At 41.3% G+C, this 18744-nt stretch overlaps 1 protein-coding gene and 1 pseudogene across 7 annotated transcripts in view; both read right to left on the bottom strand.

Moving 5' to 3' along the window:
* Positions 1 to 18744, bottom strand: part of SPAG9 (sperm associated antigen 9) — a 146669-nt gene that overhangs the window by 120097 nt on the left and 7828 nt on the right. The gene's annotated exons all lie outside the window — the stretch shown is intronic.
* LOC118154406 (small nucleolar RNA U13) lies at positions 8092 to 8187 on the bottom strand (annotated as a pseudogene).

Here is an 18744-nt window from a genome sequence, read left to right as displayed (position 1 = left end):
GTTATTTATTACCTGTCTGTCCTCACTAGAATGTGGGTTCCATGAAGTCAGGAATTTTTGTTTTGTTCACTGATGTATACCCAGTGCAAAGAATGATGATAGCAGCACATAACAGGTTATCAAATATTTGTTAAATGAATAAATGAATAACATTTTTCAAGTTAAAAAAACTAAAACCCATACCAAAAAATGTGTAATTCACAAAAAACTTAAGTATCACTATAATATATCCTAGTTTTAATGTGAAATTGTCAGTCTATTACTTATTTTAACTGTCCTCAAACTTTTCTTTTTTTTTATTTTTATTTTTCACCCATGAGCCTCTAAAATGTCCTCAAACTTTTCAATCACTACAGAGGACACTGGGATTATTTTTTGTCTACATACATTACATTCCTTTGGGGAACCTTCTCTCTCCAGTTTCATGCTAATTATATTCAGTCCATGTAATTTGATTGATGATGACTCCATCTCTCTAGGGGTGGGCACATGACTTAAATCAGACTGATCAGAGTCTTCTCTGGGACATGTGCCAATTCTTAAACTCTAAAAACCTAGCAGGCCTCAGCTGCAGACTGACATATCTTTTTTCCAGCACAGAGAAGAGCAGGCCTGAGACTAAAGCCAATATAAAGAAAGAGCAAGGGAGATAAAAACTTTAATTAAAGATACTATTTGTACCCAGGATTCCTGGAGCCAGAATTTTCCCAGTATTTTTGTTTTCAGTTACAAAATCCAATACATTCCTTTTTTACATAAGCTTGAGTTGGTTTTCTTCTTTTTTTTTTTTTCTTTGAAACAGAGTCTCACTGTGTCTCCCAGGCTGGAGTGCACTGATGCAATCTCAGATCACTGCACCTCTGCCTCCAGGGTTCAACTGACTGTCCTGCCTCAGCTTCCGCAAACTGGGGTTACAGGCACCTGCCACCACACCTGGCTATTTATATTCTTTTAGTAGAGACGAGGTTTCACCATGTTGGCCAGGCTGGTCTACAACTGCTGAACTGCTGGCCTCAAGCCACCCTCCTGCCTCAGCCTCCAGAGTTGCTGAGGCTACATGTGTTAGCCACCGTGTTCAACTTTCCTGATCTTTGAAGCCTGAAGCCTACAAACTCTATAATACTGGTTCTTTTTTTTTGAGACGGAGTTTCACTCGTTACCCAGGCTGGAGTGCAATAGCGCGATCTCGGCTGACCGCAACCTCCGCCTCTTGGGTTCAAGCAATTCTCCTGCCTCAGCCTCCCAAGTAGCTGGGACTACAGGCATGCACCACCATGCCCAGCTAATTTTTTGTATTTTTAGTAGGGATGGAGTTTCACCATGTTGACCAGGATGGTCTCGATCTGTTGACCTTGTGATCCACCCGCCTCAGCCTCCCAAAGTGCTGGGATTACAGGCATGAGCCACTGCGCCCGGCCTAATATTGGTTCTTGATCATTAGGGGATCCAAAGACCAATTTGGAAATTTGATTCATCTATGAACCACATTTCCCCAGAAAAAATGCCCCCATCCATGTCAAATGCCACCTATTTTTCTCAGGGGGCTTAGAGACACTATAGCTCCTTCTACAAACCCAAAGTTTAACACCTCTATGCTATACTTTTCTATGAAAATATTCCATATTGAGGCAGGAGAATTGCTTGAATCGAGGGGGCAGAGGTTGCAGTGAGCCGAGATGGCACCACTGCACTCCACTTTGGGCAACAGAGCAAGACTCCATCTCAAAAAAAAAAAAGAAAAATATTCCATTCATTCATCCATCTTTCAAAACACAAGTTGAGCCCCTATTGTTTTAAACATTCCAAGGTGCTGGGAAATGCAGTAGGTTACAAGAGAGCCCTATGTTCTATTGATTGAAATTTAATAGATGAAAGACCTTAAACATGGCTAATTGCATTCTGTAAAAAAGATGGATTTGCAAAGATCTTGCATAATTCAACAGTCACCTAATTTGAGGTTAAGGCTTATAAGAAATGGCTGATATTTCAGTTACTGCCTAACTAATACCAACATAGGATAACAGCACATTAGTTTACAGCTCAGTCAGGCTTGCATATAACATGATTCCTGAAGACTTTCTGAAATGAGAAGGCAACATTGCAAACTCTGAATATGAAATGAAACTTTTAAAAACCACACAGTTTAAGTCTGCATATAATGTAACCACACTGAAATCATGTATGTGAACCAGAAAAAGCACAGGCCAGGCACAGTGGCTCATGCTTGTATAATCCCAGCACTTTGGGAGGCCAAGGAGGGCTGATTACTCAATCTCAAAAGTTCTGACACCAACCTGGGCAACATAGCAAAACCCTGTTTCCGTGAAAAATACAAAAATTAGCCTGGCATTGTGTTGTACGCCTGTAGTCCCAGCTACTCAGAGGCTAAAGTGGGAGGGGATCACCAAGCCCAGGAGGCAGAGGTTGCAGTGAGCCGAGATCACACCACTGCATTCCAGCCTGGGTGACAGATCAAGACCTTGTATCCCCCCACCCAAAAAAAAAAAGATGAAATGAATGCTCATAAAAAGTCCAGTATATTAATTACTGATTTAATGTGACTTAATTGCTTGCCAGTGGCATGACTTTATAAAGTCAGTCACCCCCTACTATACTTGGCAAACCTTAGAATAATCATGATAGGGTTAGGCCAATAGTTAAACCATGGCAGGAGAGGGGCAGGTCTTTTTTTTTTTTTTTTTTTTTTTTGCAATTATAAAACCGTTTTACCCCTGGAAATTCCATCAAGCCTCCTCAGGACAGGAGAGTTTGTCAGACTACTCAGGTATGTTGGTACACAATGCACATATTCCTCCCCTTTTCTCTTTTCTCACACACACACACACACACACACACTCTCTCTCTCTCTCTCTCTCTCTCTCTCTCTCTCTCTCTCTCTCTCTCAAGGGCTAGGGGGATTAAGGGCCTGTGAATAAGCTTTTTCAGCATGTATAATAATGCATCTTCACTAAACACCCCTCTCCCCTTTCAATAACTAATAGGCCAGCAACAATATTAAAGTGACTTCAGAAAACTCTCCTGGGAGCAACTAGACACTGTTAAAAAAAAAAAAAAATTCAGTGGACAATACAGGATCTTATGTCAGGATCTAAAAATGCTTTCAAGACCAGATGGGTTATAGGGACTGTTTTGCCCCACTGTTTGGGGAAAAACAAATGAATACTTTGAAAAGACAAGCTCCCAAAGTTTAAAAAAAAAAAGTCCCTAAAGGTTGTTGCTTGTTGGAGTAAAGATGCAGAAGAAAACAAGATGAAAAAAAAGGAAAAGAATAGCCATTTAAATACTTTGACTACAGTACTTGTCTAAAAAATAGTATCAAACAAAAGGCCGACTTACTGTTAAGTGTCCATGAAGATATTATCTTCTCCCCACTTACTCTACATAATGGGGAGAGGGAAATATTTCCATTATATCAAATAATTAATTAAATGTAATTATTTTTTAATGTAATTTCTTTTAAGAAATAAGAGCAGACTGAAGACCATATTAAATAACACTCATCCCTCCCAGGGATGCAATCCCTCCCAAGTCCAAAATGTGGAAAATTTTTTAGTAAAAATAATTTGGTTTCTTCCACAATAAATGTAAAGGGGGAAAAAAAAGAAAAACAGAACCACTATATATAAAGAGAAACTTAAGAGACATATTAAACCAAGTACAAATGTGTAGACTATCTTGATTAGATACTGATTGAAAACAACCAACTACACAATACAATACATTGATGAGACAATTGGGGAAATTATACTTAAAAGATATTTAATACTTAATTTATTAAATATTAAAGAATAATTTATTAATTAAAGAAGAATATTTAATACTTAATAATTAACACTTATTAAGTATTAAATATTATTAAAGAATAACTGGCTGGGTGCAGTGGCTCATGCCTGTAATCCCAGCATGTTGGGAGGCCAAGGCGGGTGAAATACAAGGTCAGGAGATTGACACCATCCTGGCTAACACAGTGAAACCCCATCTCTACTAAAAATATAAAAAATTAGCCAGGCGTGGTAGCACACACCTATAGTCCCAGCTACTAAGGAGACTGAGGCAAGATAATTGCTTGAACCCAGGAGGCAAAGGTTGCAGTGAGCTGAGTTCATGCCACTGCACTCCAGCTTGGGCAGCACAGTGATACTCTGTCTCAAAAAAAACAAAAATAAAAAATAAAGCCGGCCGGGCATGGTGGCTCACACCTGTAATGCCAGCACTTTGGGAGGCCAATGCGGGCAGATTACAAGGTAAAGAGTTCGAGACCAGCCTGGCCAACATGGTGAAACCCTGTCTCTGCCAAAAATACAAAACTTAGCCAGGCATGGTGGCAGGTGCCTTTAATCCCAGCTACTCGGGAGGCTGAAGCAAGAGAATCGCTTGAACCCGGGAGGTGGAGGTTGCAGTGAGCCGAGACTGCACCACTGCACTCCAGCCTATGTGACAGAGAGAGACTCCATCTCAAAAAATAAAAATAAATTTTTAAAAAGTTAAAAAAAACTGGTGGCTCGGTATGGTGGTTCAAGCCTGTAATCCCAGGACTTTGGGAGGGCCGAGGTAGGTGGATCACCTGAGGTTAGAAATTCGAGACCAGCCTGGCCAACATGGTGAAATCCTGTCTCTTAAAAAAAAAAAAAAAAAAAAACTTTAAAAATTGGAATAAAATTATTAGTGGTATTTAATATGAAAAAAGTTTGTTCATTGAAGAGCTATTTGTAACAGTTCAAAACTGGAAGATAAATGTCTATCAACAGACAGTAAATAAAAAAATTATAACAGATCCATACTCTGGAATGTATATAATAGAAAACTGGTGTGGTGTGTGACGGTAGAGCTGAAGACAGGAGGGCTGAGTGGAAGTCTAAAATCACTACTTAGTAATATCCCTAGTAGGTAAACAATCCCATACCAGTGTGGCCAGATGGCCTTCCTTGCTCACCCATATAGGAAATAAGAGGTTTGTTTTCTGAATAAACTCAATGAGAGATTTTAGACTAGAAACATTCGAGGCACAGCCAGGCAGATGCCAAATGACAAGTGGAATTACATGAAAGTCTAAAAGTCTAGATACCACACAGTAATAGGGCCTCCTTCCTGCCTTCACTCGGGTCGCAATAATGTAGGTAACTAGGCTTACCTACTCCGCCAGCTACCCCTCAAAGAGATTATCCTTCTGTGGAAAAACTCAAATGTCTCTAAGAAAGGATCATGGGAGACTGAAATTTGGGTTCCCAAGAGGTAGTAAACTGTATTCAGGCACACAAAGCCTCCAACCCTCCTTTTTTAGTGCCTCACTTTTAAAAACATGAGGAAATAATTAAGGATTATCTCTTGAAGTTCTAAGCCTGAAACAGAGAAACCAAAACTATAAGAAATAAAAATGGGACTCTGAAGAAACAGACAAAGCAAGGAACAAATGAAAACTATAATTAATATACTCAGACACTAAAGAAAAGTCATTGCTCCCATGAAACCAGAACAGTATGCTATTTTTAAAAGCAGTGGGGAGGGAAGCAAAACAAGAGAGGGCACTTGGAAATTATTAAAGTATGAATTGAAGAATCAAGCACTTTTTGTCTTCTTACATACAAAGTATACCTTAGGGTAACCAAATAGTTGATGAGGGGGAAGTTTCCTTTACAAGAAAATTTAGCTGATAAACGTTGAAGGAAAAACTGGATTGAAATAGCACCATTTCCCAACCCCTAATGATGTAAGAGGGAATATCCAGTTTTCCAGGTCGCCTCCTAAATGCTTTTACACTCATGATCCAAACAAGGTCCATACATTACATTTGGATAATATATCTCTTAAGTCTCTTTTACACTCCGGACTTCCCAAGTAATGATCCTTTTCACCCATGCGATGATCCTATAATGGAATATTATAAAACCATTAAAAATATATAGCTATGTACTTCCAGAAACAGTTTTCAGTGAATCAAACTGAATAGGCAATTCACAGAGAAGTAGAATCACCAGTAAATGTAAAACATGCTCAAGCACACTAGTGATCTAACAAAAGCAAATTAGAAGTGGTGGCCACGTGTGGTGGCTTACACTGTATGTAATCCCAGCATTTTGGGAGGTCGAGGTAGAAGGATCATGAAGTCAGGAGTTTAAGACCAGCCTGATCAACATGGTAAAACCCCATCTCTACTAAAAATACAAAAATTAGCCAGTTGTGGCAGTATGTGCCTGTAACCCCGGCTACTCAGGAGGCTGAGACAGGAGAATCACTTGAACCCGGGAGGCAGAGTTGGCAGTGAGCCAAGATCGTGCCACTGCACTCCAGCCTGGGTGACACAGTGAGACTCCATCTCAAAATAAAACATAAAAAAATAAGAAGTGGTTTCACACCTGCAATCCCAGAACTTTGGGAAGCTGAGGTGGGTGGATCAGGAGTTCAAGACCAGACTGGCTAAAATGGTGAAGCCCCAAATCTACTAAAAACACAAAAACTAGCCAGACATGGAGGTGTGTCCTTGCAATCCTAGCTACTTGGGAGGCTGAGGCAAGAGAATTGCTTGAACCTGGGAGGCGGAGGTTGCAGGGAGCCAAGATTGTGCCACTGCACTCCAGTCTGGGTGACAGAGCAAGACTCTGTCTCAAAAAAAAAAAAAAAAAAAAAAGTGGTTTCACACACATCAGACAGGCAACAGAAACCAAAATGTTTGATAGTGCCAAGTGTTAGCAAATATACAGAAAAATAAGAACTCTTTTATACTACTGATGGGAATATAAATCACTGCATTCCTTCGAGAAGCAATGTTACTATATCTAGTTAAGTTTACAAATATATATCCTAAAGCCTGGCATTCTATTTGTAAAATATGTATCTTTGAGAAGATCTTACACATGCACCGAATGTTACTGCAGCCATGTTTGTAACACATAATGTGGAAATGAAGAATGGATAATGGTATATTCATGTGAGAGAGGTACACAGCAGTTAAAAGAATTAGATGCATATGTATATATCAAAATGGACAGATCTAAAAAATAACGGGTAAAACAAATAAAATGCAAGATTATATAAGAATTTAACAGTGTGATATTTTGAAATACAAAATATGTATTTGGTCTCTGACCCAATTTCCTAACATATAACTCCTAAAATCCTTATAATCTCGAGAGATGTCTTTCTGTATATTAATGAGTAGATTCATTGCTGGCTACCCCTAGGTAGCTTAAGGATGGGAGCTGGGCAAGGTGGCGTGCCCACAATTACATGCATGAGCCACTGAGCCCAGCCAGGAACCCCAGTTTATAGCCAGTTGGAGACTGTACTGAACACAGAGGATTCATCAGAAATAAAAGACAGTAGCTGAGCAAGGTGGCACATGACTGTAATACTAGTTATTCGGCAGCTGAGCAGGAAGAGAGCTTGCACCCAGGAATTCAAGATCAGTCTGGGCAACACAGCAAGACCCTCATCTGATAAAGAAAAAATATATATATATTGTATATAATTATATATTTTACACACACACACACACACACACACACGCCAGGCTGGTCAGAAGCACAGATAAAATAACCCGAGGCTTGAGATTGGCATCAGAAGTGGGGGGAAGGTGGTCTTGGGACTGAGCCCTCAACCTGTGGGATCTGATGTTATCTCCAAATAGACAGTGTTGGAATTAAATTAGATGACACCCAGCTGGTGCCTGATGCAGAACTGACTGCTTGCTCATAGGGAAAACCAATCCCACATTTTTATTTGTTTTTTTAAATATCTGTTGCCTGGGCTGGAGTACAGTAGCATGATCCCAGCTCACCACAACTTTGATCTTCAGGGTTCAAGTAATCTCCTGCATCAGCCTCCCAAGTAGCTGGGACTACAAGCATATGCTGCCATGCTTGGCTAGTTTTTGTATTTTTTGTAGAGATGGGGTTTCATCATGTTGATCAGGCTGGTCTCGAACTCCTGGGCTCAAGGAATCCACCTGCCTCAGCCTCCCAAAGTGCTGGGATTATAGGCATTAACCACTGCACCTGGCCTCCCCTACACATTTGGTCACAGAAGTCTTCTTTTTTTGTGGGGGAAGTGTAGTGGGGGTGTGTGTATGTTTCAGGTCTGATGGGTAATGTGCCAGTGTTGTACAAGGGTGGCACATCTCACACATGTGCATGAACACCCAGTCATCATGCTCATGAACTACAAAAGAAGCATGCTGATTGTTTTTGGTGTGAGAGAAGAGGTTCATGGGGTTTTTTCCACTCTTAGGCAATGGTTGCTGAATTAGAGGGAAGGATAAGGCAGTTATAATCTGAGTGATTTTTTTCCAAACACAAAGGTCCTGCCTAGCAGCACTTCTTCCACCCGGACTCTCAGAAGTCTGTTGGGGTGGATGGGTTTAAATAATTGGCTATTTTGGGCCAGGAACGGTGGCTCACACCTGTAATCCCAGCACTTTGGGAGGCCAAGGCAGGAGGATCACATGAGGTCAGGAGTTCGAGACCAGCCTGGCCCACATAGTGAAACCATCTCTGTTGAAAATACAAAACTTAGCTGGATGTGGTGGTGGGCACCAGTAATACCAGCTACTCAGGAGGCTGAGGCACAAGAATCATTTGAATCCGGGAGGCAGAGGTTGCAGTGAGCCGAGATTGTGCCACTGCAATCCAACTTGGTGAGAGACTGAGACTCCATCTTAAAAAAAAAAAAAAAGAATTGGCTATTTTTGAAACATTCCTCTAGTTGGTTGGGGGTCCCATGTAGTGTAATGAAAAATCAAGAAGGGCAGCTGAACCCAGGATGGGTCCTGACTTTCAAACTTCCCTTGAAGCCCCAACCACTAACCACTTCCTAACTACCCTCCACCTGAGCATGGTTATCATTCAACTGCACTGGATGAACAAGGAAAGATGTCTAAGATCACTGATGAGTTAAAAAGAATATGGTTATTAAATACTACATATACTATAAGCCCATTCCATTTAAAATGTTAATATATAAAAATGCATCTGAAAGAATATATGTCCAGTTATTAATAGTGAGTTCTCCCTAACAGAAAGGATTATGGAAGCACTTGTGTACTGCTTGATGGATTGATGATGATGTTTTAAAATGAGCATATATCCAGGCATGGTAGCACTACCTGTAATCCCAGATCCTTGGGAGACTTGAGACAGGAGGACTGCTTGAGCCCAGGAGTTCGAGTTTAGCCTGAACAGCAAGAAAGACCCTTGTCTCAGCTGGGTGCGGTAGTTACGCCTATAATCCCAGCGTAACTGGGATTTGAGAGGCTGAGGCGGGCAGATCACCTGAGGTCAGGAGTTCGAGACCAGCCTGACCAACATGAAGAAACCCCGTCTCTACTAAAAATACAAAATATTAACCAGGCATGGTGGCGCATGCCTGTAATCCCAGCTACTTGGGAGGCTGAGGCAGAACTGCTTGAACCCAGGAGGTAGAGGTTGCAGTGGGCCAAGATTGCACCACTGCACTCCAGCCTGGGCAACAAGAGCAAAACTCTGTCTCAAAACAACAAAAAAAGAGAGACCCTTGTCTCAAAAACAATACATAAAAAAATAAAGACAGCATATATTTTGTCTGTAAACAGGAAAAATAAAAAAACTAATAAAACCATTAGGTGAAATAACAGCTCTTGTCTGTAAACATGAAAAATAAAAAAACAAATAAAGCCATTAGGTGAAGTAATAGCCAAACATGAACGACACATGCAGAAAAATTTACTCACTGCCCAAAAGTATCATCTATAAATGTGTAGTCAAACATGACCATTTACTCGACATGTGCTTCATATTCTTGCACCTCTATTTTATATTCCTTATTAAACTTTGTGACTAATCATCACAACAAACAGAGTTTATTTTGAACTGTCTTATCCAAAAATATAACAAAGAAGAAGAGAAACTCATTGGCCTATGAATGAGGTTACCAAGCGAACTGATTACCACAATGGCATAGCCTGAAAGTGTACTACTGGCTAGATATCTCTTATTCAAAATGCTTGGTACCAGAAATGTTTTGAATGTTTGTTTTGTTTTGTTTTTGGATTTTGAAATGTCTACATATATATAATCAAATATCTTGAAGATGAGACCCAAGTCTAAACACAAAATTTATTTAAGTTTAATATACCCTTATACACAAGCCTGAAGGTAATTTGATACAATGTTTTCAATCATTTTATGCATCAAAGTTGTACACTGAACCATCAGAAAGCAAAGGGGCCACCACTACCTCATTACCTTGGCCACCAATGTGGACAATCTGTGGTGGTTAGCCATCACCACAATTCCTGACCCTAAATTTATATTCTACCAACAAGCAATCATTTTCTTGTATTTATCACACATATAAGTACTTAGCAGTAAAAGAATATGATGTGGGCTGGGTGCGGTGGCTCATGCCTGTAATCCCAGCACTTTGGGAGACTGAGGTGGGCAGATTACGAGGACAGGAGATCCAGACCATTCTGGCCAACGTGGTGAAACCCCATCTCTACTAAAAATACAAAAATTAACCAGGTGTGGCAGAGCATGCCTGTAGTCCCAGCTACTCAGGAGATTGAGACAGGAGAATCACTTGAACCTGGGAGGCGGAGGCTGCAGTAAGCCAAGATCATATCACTGCACTACAGACTGGATGACAGAGCAAGACTCCGTCTCAAAAAAAAAAAAAAGTGAAAGGACTTATTGAAAAACTTTTTGGAAGTTTTAGCATAACTTGGCACCAGAAGAAAGAATAATAATTTGAATGCACAAAGAGAACTTTAAATGGTTAGGCTTAGCAATTTGACCTTTAGCATATTCATCCATCCAACCAACACATTTCTGTTAATTATCTACTGCATCCTAGTTGGTGGGAAAATAAAAGCAATAGGTTAGTTTGATACAGCATTGGAAGTACTACAGGAGGGGAAGAGGACTGTATGCTGTGGAAGGATATAAAATGTGCTGTATTCATACTCAGGTGTTGATAAAAGGCTTTCCAGAATTGAAACCTGAAAGATAAATAAAATTAGGCAACAGAAAAGAAGAGAAAGTGAGTACCAAGCCAAGGAACAGCTTTTAGGAAGACCTGGAGAGAGAACACTTTGCAAACCAAATTCAAAGTGTTCAGTATGGCTCAAAAAGGAACACATGAGACTGACATGATAGGGTGGACAGACCACAAGGTCTTGTATGTCAGGAACTTAAGTCATTTCAAGAGCTTTAGAAAGAGAAACTGGTCAGGCATGGTGCCTCACACCTGTATTCTCGGCATGTTGGGAAGCTGAAATGAGAGGATCACCTGAGCTCAGGAATTCGAGAAAAAGCCACCAAGGTTTTCTGGAATTATCTGATCAGATTTCCATTTTGGCAATACTGGAAGCAGAAAAATCAGTTATGGGCTAGTTTAATAGTCCATTCACCCATTCAGAAAAACTCCCCTGGTACTTTCTATGTGCTAGCTACCAGAACATAGAGGTAAATGACAAAGTTCCAGGTCTACAGAGTTTGCATTCAGGGTGAGAGATATTGGTGGCCTGTACCAGAATAGTATAAAAGGATATAGAAAGTAATAAGATTCCAGCCAGATGCAGTGGCTCACACCTGTAATCCCAGCACTTTAGGAGGCCGAGGCGGGCAGATCATGAGGTCAAGAGATCAAGACCATCCCCAGCTAACACAGTCTCTACTAAAATTACAAAAATTAGCTGGATGTGGTGGCACACTGGGAATAGTCCCAGCTACTCGGGAGGCTGAGTCAGGATAATCACTTGAACTCAGGAGGCAGAGGTTGCAGTGAGCCAAGATCATGCCACTGCACTCCAGCCTGGTCAACAAGAGCAAAACTCCACCTCAAAAAAAAAAAGGAAAGTAAGTCATGAGATTCCAGCAATATTTCAAAGTTAAAAACAGGCTGGGCGCAGTGGCTCATGCCTGTAATCCCAGCACTTTGGGAGGCGGAGGTGGATAGATCACAAGGTCAGGAGACCAAGACCATCCTGGACAACATGGTGAAACCCTATCTTTAAAAAAAAAAAAAAAAAGTTAAAATCAAAAGAAAGTAGCAATGGGAATGAGGGATGGTAAGAGTTAGGGATGGTAACCTGATTTCTGGCCAGATAGATGGTGGTATCTTTCAAAAGATAGGGAACAAAAGAGAAGCAAGTATGGGAGATAAGTTCACTTTTGGACATGTTGGGAGATATTCACATCCAATAAACAATCATAAGATGGATCTGAAACTACAGAGAGAGATCTGGCCTTAAAGTTCTTAGTAGACTATCAGTTCCATGACAGAAGGACCTTGTCTGTTTTACTCACTACTCTATGCCCAATGGGCACAGTACCAGGCACATACTTGGCACTCAATAAAAACATCTGTTAGGCCAGGCATGGTAGCTCAAGTCTGTAATCCCAGCACTTCGGGAGGCCAGGGTGGGTGAATCACCTTAGGTCAGGAGTTCAAGATCAGCCTAACATGGAGAAACCCTGTCTCTCCTAAAAATGCAAAATGAGGCAACCATGGCTGCCTAATTTTGCACATGCCTGTAATCCCAGCTACTCAGGAGGCTGAGGCAGGAGAATCGCTTGAACCCAAGGAGGCAGGGGTTGCGGTGAGCCAAGAGTGCACCACTGCACTCCAGTCTGGGCAACAAGAGTGAAACTCCGTCTCAAAAATAAATAAATAAATAACATCTGTTAGATGAGTGGGTTAAACATTCTGGAATAATCAATAAATGGTAAACTGAGCCCGTGGGGAATGGATAATACCAGTGAGGCACTATGCAGAGTGAAAACTAAAGAGGACCTTAGAAAGAATGCCCAGGAGCACCAACATTCACGTGAGTAAGAGGAATCCACAGAATGGTCAGGAAGGTAAAAGGAAAGCCAAGGAATTTCAAAGTCACACAACCTAAATACAATGTTTCTCAAAGAAACAAGTAGCCAAAAAAACACTGCTGAGAGATCAAGTGTGAGAAGGAATAAGACAGAAAACAAGAAAGGCATTTATGAGAGCTACTAACTTTTCTGAGAGTTCAAGAATAATGAGTAGGAAGCACTCTGAATATATATCTAAAGTTTCAGATCTAAACAATTATATGAGATGAATTACTTGCTGCATGAGCAGCTTATTCTTTTTATTCTTTCCTTTACCTTCCCATTAGCTTGAAAAAACACTTTAAATGTAACCTTTATTAACTTGTTTGTTCCACTGAAAGTGCCTACCTCTTCACTGCTGCTTGCTTGGTTAAAAAAATAAAATTACAACCATGCACGGTGGTTCATGCCTCTAATACCAGCACTTTGGGAAGCAGAGGCAGGAGGATCACTTGAGGGCAAGAGTTCCAGGCAATCCTAGGCAACATAACAAGACCCCTGTCTACACACATGCACACACGCACGCATACACACACACACACACACACACACTAACTGGGCATGATGGCACACACCTGTAGTCCCAGCTACTCAGGAGGTTGAGGCAAGAGAATCACTTGAGCCCAGGAATTCGAGGCTGCAGTGAGCTATGATCACTCCACTGAACACCAGCATGGGTGACAGAGCAAGACCTTGTCTCAAAATAAATAGATAAGAAAAATAGGCTGATACTCTGCAGCCTCAGCCCACCTGCACCCAGGTGAATTTAAAAAAAAAAAAAAAAACAGAAAAAGAAAATTTTAAAAATTTTTTTTAAGTAATAAAGTGCCTGCCTCTCTAGGCTTTAACCCATTACCTTGTTTATTTCCTGCATGGCATTTATCATGATCTGTAATTAACTGGTTTGCTTACTGTTTATCACAATGTAAACTCCGAGAAAGCATGGGCTACCTTCCTTGTCTGTTTTGTTGGTGGCTACATCCCCAGAGCTTAGAACAGTGCCTTGCTCTGCCAGGCTCAGTGGCTCATGCCTGTAATCCCAGCACTTTGAGAGGCCAAGGCAGGCAGATCACTTGAGATCAGAAATTCGAAACCAACATGGTGAAACCCTCTCTCTACTAAAAATACAAATATTAGCTGGTATGGTGGTGGGCACCTGTAATCCCACCTACTCAGAAGGCTGAGTGAGGTGGAGAATCACTTGAACCTGGGAGGTGGAGGCTGCAGTGAGCCAAGATCGTGCCACTGCACTCCAGCCTGGGCAACAGAGCAAGATTTTGTCTTAACTTAAAAAAAATAAAAAAATAAAAAAAGACCGGGCACAGTGGCTCACACCTGTTATCCCCACACTTTGGGAGGCTGAGGCAGGCAAATCATGAAGTCAGGAGTTCAAGATCAGCCTCGCCAATATGGTGAAACCCCATCTCTACTACAAATACAAAAATTAGCTGGGCATGGTGGTGCCTGTAATCCCAGCTACTCAAGAGGCTGAGGCAGGAGAATTGCTGAAACCCGAGAGGCAGTGGTTGCAGTGAGCTGAAATTGCACCACTGTACTCCAGCCTGGGAAACAGAGGAGGGCTCTCAAAAAAAAAGAGCTGGGCACGGTGGCTCACGCCTATAATCCCCACGAGGTCAAGATATCGAGACCATCCTGGTCAACAAGGTGAAACCCCGTCTCTACTAAAAATACAAAAATTAGCTGGGCATGGTGGTATGAGCCTATAGTCCCAGCTACTTAGGAGGCTGAGGCAGGAGAATTGCCTGAACTCAGGAGGCGGAGGTTGTGGTGAGCCGAGATCATGCCATGGCACTCCAGCCTGGGTAACAAGAGTGAAACTCCGTTTCAAAAAAAAAAAAAAAAAGAACAGTGCCTGGCTCAATAAATATTAGTTCTTTCTAAGCATCTATGTTTCTGTTTATCTTTCCATCTACTTGGGGGAATGAGATAAGGTAGTACTAGAAAATCAGAAAGTTCCCATCCAGCTCTTTAAAAGAAACTGCAGGGAAGTCAGACGCAGTGACTCACACCTGCAATCCCAGCATTTTGAGAGGCTGAGGCAGTGGATCACTTGAGGTTAGGAGTTGGAGACCAGCCTGGGCAACACAGTGTGACCCCCCACCATTTTCCACATATAAAAAAATAATAATACAATTACATTAAAACTGCAGGGCAGGTGTGGTGGCTCATGCCTATAATCCCAGCACTTTGGGAGGCTGAGGTGGGCAGATCATGATGTCAGGAGATCAAGACCATCCTGGCCAACGTGGTGAAACCCCATCTCTACTAAAAATGCAAAAAAATTAGCTGGGCATGGCATAGCACGACTGTAGTCCCAGCTACTTGGGAGGCTGAGGCAGAATTGTTTGAACCCAGGAGGGTTCAAGCAGTGAGCCAAGATTGCACCACTGCACTACAGCCTAGGCAACAAACACTTCGGGACTCTGTCTCAAAAAAAAAAAAAAAAATTAGCTGGGCGTGGTGGCACATGCCTGTAATCCCAGCTACTTGAACCAGCAAGGTGAAGTTTGCAGTGAGCTGAGATCAGGCCACTGCACTCCAGTCTAGGCAACAGAGGTAGACTCCGTCTCAAAAAAAAAACATAAAAAACTACAGGAAGAAAAAGAGAAAACACACTTTAAAGGGCAATAATAAATGGGGCATGGTGGCTCATGCCTATAATCCCAGTTACTTGGGGAAGCTGAGGTAGGAGGATCACTTAAGCCCAGGAGGTTTAGGCTAGATTGAGCTGTGATGGCAACACTGCCCTCCAGCCTGGGGAATAGTATGAGAGCTTGTCTCAAAAACAAAGGTGGGCGAGGGAGGAAATAATAGAACGCAGAATCTTAAAAATTCTAGACCTATCCCCCGGAGAAAATCTTATCAGCAGGTAAAGGAATTTCTCAGGCTCCATAACCCTGGCAGAGCAGGTAAACAAATTAGGAACAAGATATCCTGGAAATACATGATAAAAGTTAAAAAAAAAAAAAAAAAAAAAGATGGCTGGGCGCAGTGGTTCACACTGGTTATCCCAGCATTTTGGGAGGCGGAAGCAGGCAGATCACCTGAGGTTGCAAGTTCAAGACCAGCCTAGCCAACATGCCGAACCCTGTCTCTAGTAAAAATACAAAAGTTAACCAGGAGTGGTGGCAGGCACCTGTAGTCCCAGCTACTCAAGAGGCTGAGGCAAGAGAATCACTTGAACCTAGGAGGCGGAGGTTGCAGTGAGATGAAATTGCACCACTGCACTCCAGCTGAGTGACAAAGCGAGACTCTGTCTCAAAAAAAAAAAAGTTACTAGCAAAAATATTAAATGTAGGGTCACTTTCTGTATTTCTACATCTTAAAGTTTCAAAAAGGAGAAAAAAAAATCCATAAATTTTGTTTGTTTGTTTTTGAAACAGGTTCTTGCTCTGTCACCCAGAACAAGTGGTGTGGTATGCCAGAGTACAGTGGCACGATCAGGGCTCATTGCAACTTCGACCTCCTGGGCTCAAGGAATCCTCCCACCTCAGCATCTCAAGTAGGTGGAGCCACAGGTGCATACCACCATCCCTGGCTAACTTTTCTACTTTTTTTCAAAGATAAGTCTCATTATGTTGCCCAGGCTGATCTGGAATTCCAGGGCTCAAGCTCTCCTCCTTCCCTGGCACCCCAAATTGCTAATATTATAAGCATGAGCCACTGTGCCTGGTCCATGATAGTTTTTATGTGATAATTTTATTTATTTAGAGACAGAGTTTTGCTCTTGTTGCCCAGGCTGGAGTGCAATGGCACGTTCTTGGCTCACAACAACCTCCACCTCCTGATTCAAGCGATTGACCTGCCTCAGCCTCCCGAGTAGCTGGGATTACAGGTACCCACCACCACGCCTGGCTAATTTTGTATTTGTGGTAGAGACGAGGTTTCTCCATGTTGGTCAGGTTAGGTTAGTCTCAAACACCCAACCTCAGGTGACCCACCCGCCTCGGCCTCCCAAAGTGCTGGGATTACAGGTGTGAGCTACTGAGCCTGGCCAATGTGATAATTTTAAAACAAGACTAGCCAATTTTAATTCCATTTATAGATTTCAAATTTAAATTTCTTATACAAAAGTAACTAAAATGCAGTTACTTCCTCCCAGATGAGTTTCATCAATTGATTATAAATACATTAAGAAGCTATCACGCCTGTAATCCCAGCACTTTGGGAGGCTGAGGCGGGTGGATCACGAGGTCAAGAGGTCGAGATCATCTTGGTTAACATGGTGAAACCCTGTCTTTACTAAAAATACAAAAAATCAGCTGGGCATGGTGGCACGTGCCTGTAATCCCAACTACTCAGGAGGCTGAGGCAGGAGAATTGCCTGAACCCAGGAGGCGGAGGTTGCGGTGAGCCGAGATTGCGCGCCATTGCACTCCAGCCCGGGTAACAAGAGCGAAACTCCGTCTCAAAAAAATAAATAAATAAATAAACTAGTCAACTCTATAGTAACTGACACATATCATGCTCTTAAAAATAATTCAAATTAATATCAGATGATATTACGAATGTTCTTTTTTTTTTTTTGACAGGGTCTCACCATGTTGCCTTGACTTCCTAGGCTCATGCGATCCTCATGCCTCAACCCCCCTAGTAGCTAGGACTATAGGCAAGCACCACCACAACCAGCTAATTTTTGTATTTTTTGTAGAGATAAGCTTTTGCCATGTTACTCAGGCTGATCTCCAACTCATGAGGCTCAAGTGATCTGCCCACCTCGGCCTCCCAAAGTGCTGGGATTTACAGGCATTAGCTACCATGCCTGGCCTTGGAAAAGATCTCCAATGTAAATAATATGGTGGTGATATGGGAGAATAGTCTCATTTTTTAGGAGATAAATATGTTAAGTACTGAGAGGCAAAGTAAAGTATCATAATGTCTTCAGTTTACTTTCAAATGGTTCAGCAATTAAATATGTGCATGTGTGTACATGTGTAATTGCATCCACATATACAGACAGATAAAACAACTACGTAATCTATACTGTGGGTATACAAATGACAAATGTACTTTCCATTTTTCTACATGTTTGAAAATTTTTCTAATAAAACGTTGGGGGGTGGGATTTACTGAAAAAGCTTACTAACCTTGAAAAAAAAAAACTAGTAAAGTTCACAATGGCTCATGCCTGTAATCCCAGCAGTTTGGGAGGATAAGGCAGGCAGATTACACGAGCTCATGAATTTGAGACCAGCCTGGGCAACATGGCGAAACCCCATCTCTACAAAATATCAAAAAATTAGCTGGGACCTGTAGTCCCATCTACCTGGGAGGCTGAGATGGAAGGATGGCTTGAACACATGAGGCAATGGTTGCAGTGAGCCAATATTGCACCACTGCACTCCAACCTGGGCAACAGAGCCAGACCTTGTCTCGAAAAAAATAACACAAAATAAAATAAAATTCTATACGCTGAATTTCAGCAATTGTCTATTATGTTAATATATAAATTCTCATGGTTCAGTTCAAACATTTTTGGGTGTGCCTATTATGTCAAACTACTAAACACTGAAATTCTTAAGAAAATTAAACACAGTGCTATAATTCAAACCAATAAATTAGGTATCACTGCTCAAGATTTTAAAGTATAAAACAGGATTTATATACACACATTCTCAAATAACAGCTTTTTAAATATATATAACATTACATACATTATTAAAGTGGTCTATGTTGGTATTTCTGACCACAACTTAATAATTTATTTAGATAACAGCTGTATTCATTATGAGTGCTGAGCAGAGCAAAAGAACTTGGATAGGTTCTAATATCAGTTCTCCTGGGAAGCAAAGTTCAGTACAACATAAATAAACAGCATATAGTTAAAGGTAAGGTAAAAATTCCACAAAGCAGGAACACCATACAC

This window comes from Callithrix jacchus, chromosome 5 (genome assembly GCF_049354715.1).
Source record: "Callithrix jacchus isolate 240 chromosome 5, calJac240_pri, whole genome shotgun sequence".
NCBI classification, from domain to species: domain Eukaryota; kingdom Metazoa; phylum Chordata; class Mammalia; order Primates; family Cebidae; genus Callithrix; species Callithrix jacchus.
This window is presented reverse-complemented; position numbering and strand designations above follow the sequence as displayed.